The sequence below is a fragment of the Ursus maritimus genome, unplaced genomic scaffold (assembly GCF_017311325.1).
Source record: "Ursus maritimus isolate PB19 unplaced genomic scaffold, ASM1731132v1 scaffold_14, whole genome shotgun sequence".
NCBI classification, from domain to species: Eukaryota; Metazoa; Chordata; class Mammalia; order Carnivora; family Ursidae; genus Ursus; species Ursus maritimus.
The window spans coordinates 66762709-66772485 of NW_024423786.1; the positions used below are offsets into that span (position 1 = coordinate 66762709).

The following is a 9777-nucleotide window of genomic DNA, read 5'->3' on the forward strand; positions in this document are numbered from 1 at the left end:
TAGAGTTCCCTGGAACAAGTCTTAGGAACACCGCCCTAGTCAAACAGGACTCGTGGCAATCCAGAAGCATCTCATGCTCTCCCCAGATGATGATGTCAGAATCCTCAACCCTTCTCTGGGGGCAGAGACCCTACTGTTGCTTCAGAACCCAGTGGCGCAACGCCTTACCTGTGAAGTCTTCCCCCATCTCCTGCTCTAAGTTAAAGTCTCGCTCCCCTTCGTTTCTGCAGAACTTTATTATATGACGAAAGCTCAGATCATAGTCCTTGCTTGAGCTCTAAGCAACTATTCAAGTGTCCATCTCCAACACCAAGACCATGAGTCCCTGGAGGGCAGCAGTGATGTCTCCCCTGCCTGGGATTCCCAGGGGCCCAGCATGACATTGGGCTCTGGCAGTGTCTTTGCTCCTGGAACTGAGTCTTGGAGGCAGGCGGACCTCCTGTGTGGTGAGCAGAACAGCGGGAAGCAGTCTGGAGAAGAACGCCACATGTCCATCCTTTCCTGAGTGTCTCTGGCAACTCAAGGGTGAGTGTCCCAGAAATCTTTTTCTTAGCTGTTCTCTTTCCTTGTCTTTGGCATTTCTTAAAAAGGCGGGAGGTTGGGCCCAGTTTTATTGAGATATAATTGATGCATAACATCGTATTCGTTTTAGGCGTACAACATAACGATTCGATATTTGTATGTGTTGTGGAATGATCACAATAAGCCTAGGTAACACCCAGCACCTCACATAGTTATGATTTTTCTCTTCTGATGAGAACTTTAAAGATCTATTCTCTTAATAACTTTCAAATGTGCAATATACTATTGGTAACTATAGTCACCATGCAGTCATGACATCCCCAGGACTGAATTATCGTATAACTGGAACTTTGTACCTTTGACCCCCTTCACGCACTTCTTCCACTCCCCACCCCCATCCTCTGACAACTGCCTATCTGTTGTCTGTATTTATGAGTTCCTTTTTCTCAGATTCCATCTATGAGATCATACAGTATTTATCTTTCTCTGGCTGCCTTATTGCATGCCCTAAATGGCCATTCGTGTTGTCACAAATGGCAGGATTCTCTTCTTTTTCCTGGATGAATAATATTATTTTATATATGTATATATATATATATATATATATCTCACAACTTCTTTATCCATTCATCCATCAGCGGACGCTCGGGTTGTTCCCATATCTTGGTTATTGTACGTAATGCTGCAATGAACATGGGCGTGCAGATCTCTTTTTGATTAGTGTTTATTTCCTTCTGATATACACCCAGACGTGGGATTGCTGGATCATAAGGTAGTTCCAGTTTTAACTTTTCGAGGAACCTTCCCACGGGTTTCCATAGTGGCTGCACCAATTCACATTCCCACCTGCAGTGCACAAGGGATCCCCTTTCCCCACGTCCTCGCCAACATTCATCTCTTGTTCTTTTTGATAATAGCCATCCTTCCAGGTGTGAGGTGATCTCTCATTGTGGTTTGGATTTGCATTTCCCTGATGATGAGTGATGCACTTTTTCCTATACCTGTTGTCCATTCATACAGAAGGGCTGTTTTTAAATCAGAGGATCTGGATTCTGAAATTAACCTGGTCTGGCTAGGATTGTGTCATATTGAGCCTGACATCTTCTACTAAAGTATTAGTGAGCAAAGGAGCTGTTTAGAAAATTAAAAACTGCCTGCCCTGTGGGAGGAGACTTGACCTGCTGGGCAAAGCACCGAAATGGGAGATGGAAAGCTTCTGTTTGTGTCTGAACATTTCCAATATTGTAAGGGTTTGCATCAATCATTTAACTCTTCTGAGACACTATTTCTTCAATTCCAAAATGAAAGGGTCTCTGAGATCCTTAACAGCTCTAAGACTAAAGATCAACTTAAAAGGAATAGCCTTCGCAGTATCTATTTGCTGAGAACTTTATTTTAAAACAGTCTAAAGACCATACAGTGGTGTCTCATGCAGTAAAGCTCCATAATCTCCATCACCATCAGCAAGAAGAGTCTGACAAGATTGTCAACCCCCTTTAAAAACCCCTTCAAGGTGGTCTTTGAGGACATGTGCAGTAATCTCCCAGTTGGGTATCACATTGGTGATCAGGTTGGAGAAAGCTTGACTGTGACTCACACCTACCCTATATGGCCTCCCTGTGTTTAAACCCTACCCAGAGAACCCATTCATAAGGCTAATTGAAAACACGTGATCTTCATGTCCCACCAACTAGAACCCTATCTCCATCCAGGCATCTTGTCCCTATTTAGTTTGGAAAAAAATGGTCGCTAGAATGATGGCTCTGTTTCTCCTGCAGCAAGAAGTTCGTGGGGAGAATGAGTTCATTCTTCCTGGGCTTTCAGGAGCCTCGGAGCAGAGGGAGGAGGACAGGGAATGGAAATCCTAGTGAGACAATCACTGAGCATTTGTCATGGGGCCATTGGTAGGACCCTCCCTATAGAGCAGTGAAGGGCCATTGATCTGGCTAGGGGGAGGGAGTGGCCCTGGATGGGTGACATCCCAAGCAAGGAAAGGCACAGATGTCTGTGCTGGCTGAGATAAGAGGCTTCTCAGGAAGTCTGAGTCACCTTGGGCTGACTCTCAAAGCATGAAGACCTCACAGCAGCGCAGCCTGGAAGCAAAGCCAGTGCTTCCTCCCAGCCTGGGGGCCCTGGGAGTCAGCATTTCCTGTTGGTGTCCTTTGACCTGGGCGGCCACCACCCCTGGGAAGTTTCCGGCCACCCTCACCCATGCACTGTGTGAGTCTGGTGTTAACAGGTCTTTGTCTCTGCTCATCTTGCATTTGTTTCCTCTGGAATGTTCCAAGCCCCTCGTATCACCCTGTGCCAGGCATCTGAACATTCCAGGGTGGGAGAGGCTTCAAGTTACTCATTCCTCCATGTGATTTCCCAACGGAGGATCCAGAGTCCTGAATTCTGCTCCAGGCCTACAAACGACTGACCGTCGGGTCAAAGCCACTCTCTGAACCTTGATTTCCTCATATACCTAATTAGGGGTGAGGAGTAAGATGGAACAGACTTTTAGACCTGGAATGATATGAGGACCTTTATACTTCCTGCAACGATTTGCTGGCTAATGCGTGTCATTCCATCATCAGGTGGAAAAGAAATAGTTTAAGTTACCATCATCCCCATACTCCTGGCGTAAGTGAAGGATCCAAGGAGATTTCTGATGGAAGCAGACCCAACAGTAAAGTACACAAAAACACTGGTTCCCTCCGGGGGATGGCGGAAGCCACGGAAAGACTAGGAAAGGGAGGGAGCATGGAGAGATCTCACTTCTTCACATGTTTCTTAGGATGTGGCCTCACTGAAGGGACTTTCAGAGATTGTGACACACAGAAACAAGTGTTAGAGCAAAGCAGTCACTGGAAGCCAACTAATCCACCCTTGATTCCACCCTTGATCTTGGAAGACCACGACTTCAGAGTCTCACCAAAGTTTCCAAAGCCAGAACTGTTGTCTGGTATCTCCGCTTAACAGCTCATGACATTGGGCAAGCCACGCAACCCCGTGAGTCTCCGTTCCCTCAGCTATCAAGTGGGGATGACGGAAGGGCAACGAGGAATAAAGGAGACCATATATGTCATGTCTGGCAATTGTTTAATAGGGTTTTTTTAAGATTTTATCTATTTATTTAGTTTAGAGAGAGAGAGAGCACAATCGAGGGAAGGGGCAGAGGGAGAGGGAAGGAGAATCCCAAGCAGGCTCTGCACTGAGTATGGAGCCCGAAGTGGGGCATGATCTCACAACCCTGAAATCATGACCTGAGCCAAAATCATGAGTCAGACACTTAACCAACTGAGCCACCCAGGCGCCTCACCATGTCTGGCAATTGTAAGCCTGCAATAAATGGTAGCATCAAAATAATAACAATAACAGTAATAATAATGCCACCCTGATGTCCCAACAACTCCTTCTCCCAGAACCACAACGAAATCATCCTCCTAACCAACACTCTATGCCCTTCTGTAAGAGGTTTCAAAACCAGAAGAATACAAAACCATTCTTACATGAACCTAATCTCAATTTGTCACATGCCTATTTCATCAGACCCACTGTGGTAAAGATGGAAAACCATCAATCACGACCCTGCCCCTTCTGGGGGTGTCACCATGGGGGTCCTTCAAAGGAACAGCAATGTTGGAGCCCCCCACAAATGGACCCCCAAATTCTGAAAGAGAAATGGGCATGGTAGTGTGACCAGACAGCAAAGGGCCTGAGGGGAATGGAGACAAGGGTTTTTGAAGACCTTCCCAGGAGGGAGCAGACCACCCCCACCCAAGCCTGGTCCTGGCTTAGAAACTAATCAGCTGGAAAAGGGACAGCAGCTGACTGGGGCAGACAGCCTGTGCCCTCCCAGGCACCAGGGAGCAGGGCATGGGGTCCAGAGACTGCCCCTGGGTGGCTGCCACAGACAATGCGGGGGGCCAGCTTCCCCTGCTGAGCTGTCCTGCGCCCGAGAGCACTAGTCTTTGTCAAAAGAACGGATTTGTGCAGCTCAGACCCCACAGGGCTCGGGCATTGTGGACCTGTCTGTCTGCATTTCAACACCGGGCTTCACGCTCTGCTGAAAGGGATCCTCCAGTCTCACAGGCATCCAGAGCGGACGCAGCAATACACAATCTCACCCTTTTATGCCAAGAGTTTTGTGTGGGTCAGGCCAGAGCCCTGTGCTGGGGGCAGTGGAGAGATCCACGGGAATCAGAAAGCCAGCCCCTGCCTGCAGAGAGCTTGCTGTCTAGCCTGGAGCAGGGGCCCATTGCAGAATAAAGTGCTGTCTCTCCTGAGCTCTACCATTCTCATAGCTGTTAACATTACAGACACTCACTCAGCATTTCTTAACATGGGCATTGAAAACCAGTGACCCTCCTGGAGGCCAGCTGCTAGGAACCAGAAGATGGCCAAGCTACTGGTGCTATCCTGGGAAAATGTAACGAAACTGATCATTCACCACCTCCCACATATTTAAAAGGTAAAATTAAGGGTATGTTCCTAGTCATTGTTACAACCGAAATGGCGAAACCCAAAGTCTGGGTACGACTTACACAGACTGCGTTAAGGTTATTCATCTTGGCTCACTTTCATTTGATAAGGTGTGGTTTAAGCTCGGCTAACACTTTCTCATTATTTGCAGGTTATTTCTGATAAGGTGTAGATTTCTTTTGTTGTTGCTTATTCATCTTGGCTAACTTACATTCGATAAGGTGTAGTTCAGCTCGGCTAACATTTTCTCATTATTTGCAGGTTATTTTTTATCAGGTGTAAGTTTCTTTTTTGTTGTTGTTGTCTTGCTACTGTCTCACAGCATACCCCCAAGACACAAAAATGGACCAAGCGTTCAAAAGCAATTCACTGCGGAATAAAAATAGTGATGGAAGCAGGGACATAGAGTATACTCAGAATAACGTGATGGGAACACAGACCACATTATAGCATAAAATAATAATCACTAACTACCAGTATGGCCTCAATGGGAATACGGGCTGAGAATTTAGAGGTACCATGACTAGGAAATCTGCAAATTCACTAATCTCTTATATACTGCCAGAAAAGGAAACCCATGAATAGGAATTATGGCAATTTGCGTCTTAAAATTAAATTTCACTGGAACAGTGTGAAGATCCACCCAAATCTCTAGGGCTTGTCAGTTAAGAAACGATTAAATCACTCACAAAGAAATCGACTGAATTTTATAGAGCAAGTGCAATATCATATTTTCCAAAGGGGGAAAGAAACGATTTTGTCACTAAAGGTGAACAGGAAACCAAATGTCGAGGAATCATTCTAAATTATACTGGAGCAGCAAAAACAGTTCACACTATTTCTAAGATCCTGGTGGGGGTGGGGAAGGACTTATGGATCATGACAAGTGTTGGGCTTAGAATAACATCGCACGCTTTTATTTTAATGTATTAGTAAATTCCTTTATGATATTACTGTTGGACACCATAATATCAATGCATAGGAGCAATTGATATTTCCATTTGTAATTTGTCTGAATCAGTCGTTCTCGACTGGAGGTCAATTTTGCTCCCCCCACACACACAGCAAGGGGACATTGGGAAATATCTGCAAATATTTTTGGTTGTTATGGCTGGGAAGGGAGGAAGAGTGGGAGGGCTACTGGCGTCCATGTGTAGAGGCCAAGGATGCTACCCGGAGACCTTACAAAGCAGAGATAGTCCCCCACCACCAAGACTTATCTGGCCCGGAATGTCAGTAGGGCTGAAGTTGAGAAACTCTGGTCTAAACCACTCATGTGCAGAATAGGAATCAGCTATACGGATAGAAAGATAGAGAGAAAAAGGAATGGGAGGGGAGGGAAGGGGAGAGGAAGGAATTAGAGGAGAGGGGAGGGGAGGGGAGAAACATCAAGAGCTTAAAGACTTTTCCTTCTGTCCTTCCTTGAAAATCCATGCTTTGGGAGAAGATATGTGGTTAACGATTATTTTCGGATTCATGGTGTTCACGCAGCATCTCGGCGTCCTTATGATGAGGGATCGGACGTCTGTGTGGCCATCCTACTTGATTAAGCACAGAGGCCAACAGGTCTCCTCCCATCATGACTCAGTGTTGAAATAAATCATGAACACTGTGAATACGGTCAACTTGTGGTCACTGAAAGTTCATCTTTTAAGCTCGTCTCTCGAGGAGATGAGCCCAAGTGCCTGGTTCTCCTTCTCCACCCCTGCAAATCAGAGGCACTCGGTGGGGAGAGTACTTTCTTGAGGTTTGGAAAGGAGTGCTGAAGTTAAAATTTGATGAAAAAATTACATTAGGAAAGGCCATTTTGGGGATGCCAGTTGGCTTGAGAGGGTGGTGTAGTTCACTGATTTGTCGAGAATGGATTTTCAGGGCAAAAGCTACATCTCCACTGGAGCAAATAGGGTTTCGAAGTGGGTTTGCTGCCTGCCAGGGTCCCAGATGGCCAGCACAGGGAGGGCTGTCTCCCGTTGGATTTCCAAACCCATCTGGGGGTTCCCTTACCCCCCACCATCCCATGCTGTGGAGTTAATCTTGTGGAAGAGGGCAACGGGCTGCTTTCTCCTTCATCTCTCTCCTCCATACCAAAGAGAGTTTCTAGTCTCCCCTTCAGTGAGAGTACTTCCATTCCCCAGTGGGGGAGTGGCTGCCGGGAGACTTGAGTAGTCACTCCTGCATGGGGTGCCCAGTCAGCCGAGCTCCTCCTAGAGTCCTGCACACCGCGGGGCCAGGGAAGCAGCCATATGCCTCCAGGGGAGCAGGAAGGGGACTGAGGACCAGCAGCCCTGAGGTCTAAGGGTCAGGACACCAAAGCACACGTCAAGGGACTGTGTGACTTGCAACTGGATAGGGATAAAGATAGGTACCAGTGCAGACTACAATATCCCTAGGACTGATGCCTCTCCCCACCGCCCCCCCGCCCATGTTAGATAACAGATGACGGACACCTTTCCGGAAGGACAAAGGAGGTGGGAGAACCTTAGATTTGAACTTCAGCAAAAAAAAAAAAAAAAAAAAAAAAAAAAAAAAAAAAAACAGAAAATTCCTGATGTGACGGTTGTGTTTTCTATGCTCAGGTGGAATTGAACCTTGGTTTCCAGAATCTAATGACGTTAATAACACTGATATAATGGTTATAATATGCAGAGCTCCCTTGTTTGCAAAGCCAAGGACAAAGATGGAAAACGTGAGTTCCCCTGGGCCTCCCAGCTTGGTGGAAATGAAGCAGCTCAAAGGAAGGTGTGGATTTCGTTCCGATGGGTGGGGAGAAGAAGGTTCCAGAGAGGGAATACTTGCCTCGAGGCACTGACCATGACAGACAATTAAAAACCTAAAGCTGGGGACAGCTCTTCTGGGCTTGGCTCTCCTCTCCACCACCACACAATCACATGCTCCCCGCCTTGTGCTAGGAGTGCTCTGGCCCCGGAGACAACTGGACAGCACTGAGAAAAAACATCTGTAATTTAGAACATTTCCTTGGAACAGATTATTTGGGCGTTGGGGTCCTCAGAAATGCTAGGATTTCCTTTACAGAAACCAGTCGCTGGAAAAGAGTAGTTCCAAGGAGTCTATGGGTTCCTCTCAACAGTCAAAAGCAGGCAGTCTCAAAATCCTGTCCTGGAATTGCCATCCACGCATAAATCCCCAGAAAGCGTCAGGTTCACCCTGACCACTGCCTGGCCGCCACCAAAACGGCTCCTTCCCTCTGGGCGAGCGGGAAGGGACGGGCGTAAGGATACAATCACAGTGATTTCCGAAGCCAACCTTTAAAGCTTACTCCCAAATGAGGCGCACGCCCCCATAAAACAACAGACAACATGCTCACCAAATGTGAGAGCGGAGACGTGCTTCCAAAATTATCCAGTCTGGCGACCTCATTCTGCAAATAAGAGCTCGGAGACCCAGAGATGACATGCCCTAATCTTTGTGACCAAGGGAGGTATTGGGAATAAAACCCCGGTCCTCTGAGTCCTAGTGCAGAATCGTTTTTTCCTCTTTGCTAACCCTTTTTAAAAACAAAGCAAATGTCGAATTTGTTTTTTGCTGTTTTGTTTTTTGTGTTTTTTTGTGTGTTTTTTTTTCCAGGACTGACCTCCTCCGGGATGACAGCAGGACAGAGCAAGGAAAGAAAGCACAACGGTGTGATCCAGAAGGTGGGAAGGGGGCGAGGGGATCCAGTCTGGGGGGCACTGGCCCCAGATGAGAAAGAGAACTGGTCCCTATAAGCTGGATCACGGGCTTCCAAAGGTTTTTGATCAGCTACCATTAAAATTTTGAGCATTAAATTATAGACACATACTACTGTACTGGTATATTATATATATTGAAGAAGGTGCACCAAAAGATAGACATTTTTCTAAGTTGATATTTCTAAACAATAAATCCGAAGAGAAGTTGACTTAGTATAGTCTAACATTATACCAAATATCCGCCGAATTTCACTGGCTTGGCGGCGCAAGAAGTTTGCTCCTCGCTCATGTCAGGGTCCAGCGTTGGTTGGTCAAGAGGGCTCTGCTCCTTGCGTTCATCTGAGGATTCAGGATCCTTCTATCTCATGGCTCTTCCTGTCCCCAAAACCCAAGTTCAGCTGCCCCGTGGCTCAAAGGGCCAATACTCAAGGGATGAGTTTTGACTGGAAAGGAATGTGAGCTTGATTCAGGAGGCCGGCCACCTGGGGAGAAGGCACATTCTTGTCCAAAGGCCCTGACTCTGGCCCAGAGATTTTTAAAGGGTTTCATCCGTTAAGGGAGGGCCGTGGTGACATTTCTTGATTCCGTGCAGAGCCTATGATGCCAGCTACAGAAACCTTGGTGCTCGAGGTTGTGCAAGAAGTTCTAGTTCCTTGGTGCCCAGAGTGGGGGGTTGCAAGAAGGTCTGGTTGCTTGGCACCCAGGACTTTGTGCAGAAGTACTCTGTCCTTTCTGCAGAGCAGAAATCTGGCAAGTTCTCCAGATGCGCAAAGGAAGGTCAGTAAAGTCATTTGTGTGACCTTAAAAAAGAAAAACATTCTGCTGAAAGATTGCTAAGCCAATCAGAAAGCTAAGGGGTCTTCAAACAGACTTGCTGGCCTCTGTGGCTTGGGGACGTTTCGGTCCTTCATTCCCCAAGGCCAGTGGTCTGCAAACCTCAAAGAAAGTAAATTAGTTCCGTTACAGATCAAGGGCCTTAAGTCATCAAGCAAGGAGTGTATGACCTTGAAGCAAGTTAACCCTTAAGACCAGCTGGAGCCACTACATTCCCTCCTCTGGGGCCTTGAGATCCTCTTCATTCTACCAACAGATGGGGAGA

General features: G+C 46.8%; 1 long non-coding RNA gene across 1 annotated transcript; it reads left to right on the forward strand.

Moving 5' to 3' along the window:
* Nucleotides 1-8787, forward strand: LOC103658530. Its single transcript, XR_567199.2, has 3 exons — nt 1-525; nt 7566-7675; nt 8575-8787. It is a non-coding gene; the product is annotated as an uncharacterized LOC103658530 (long non-coding RNA).
* Nucleotides 8788-9777: the final 990 nt, after the last annotated feature.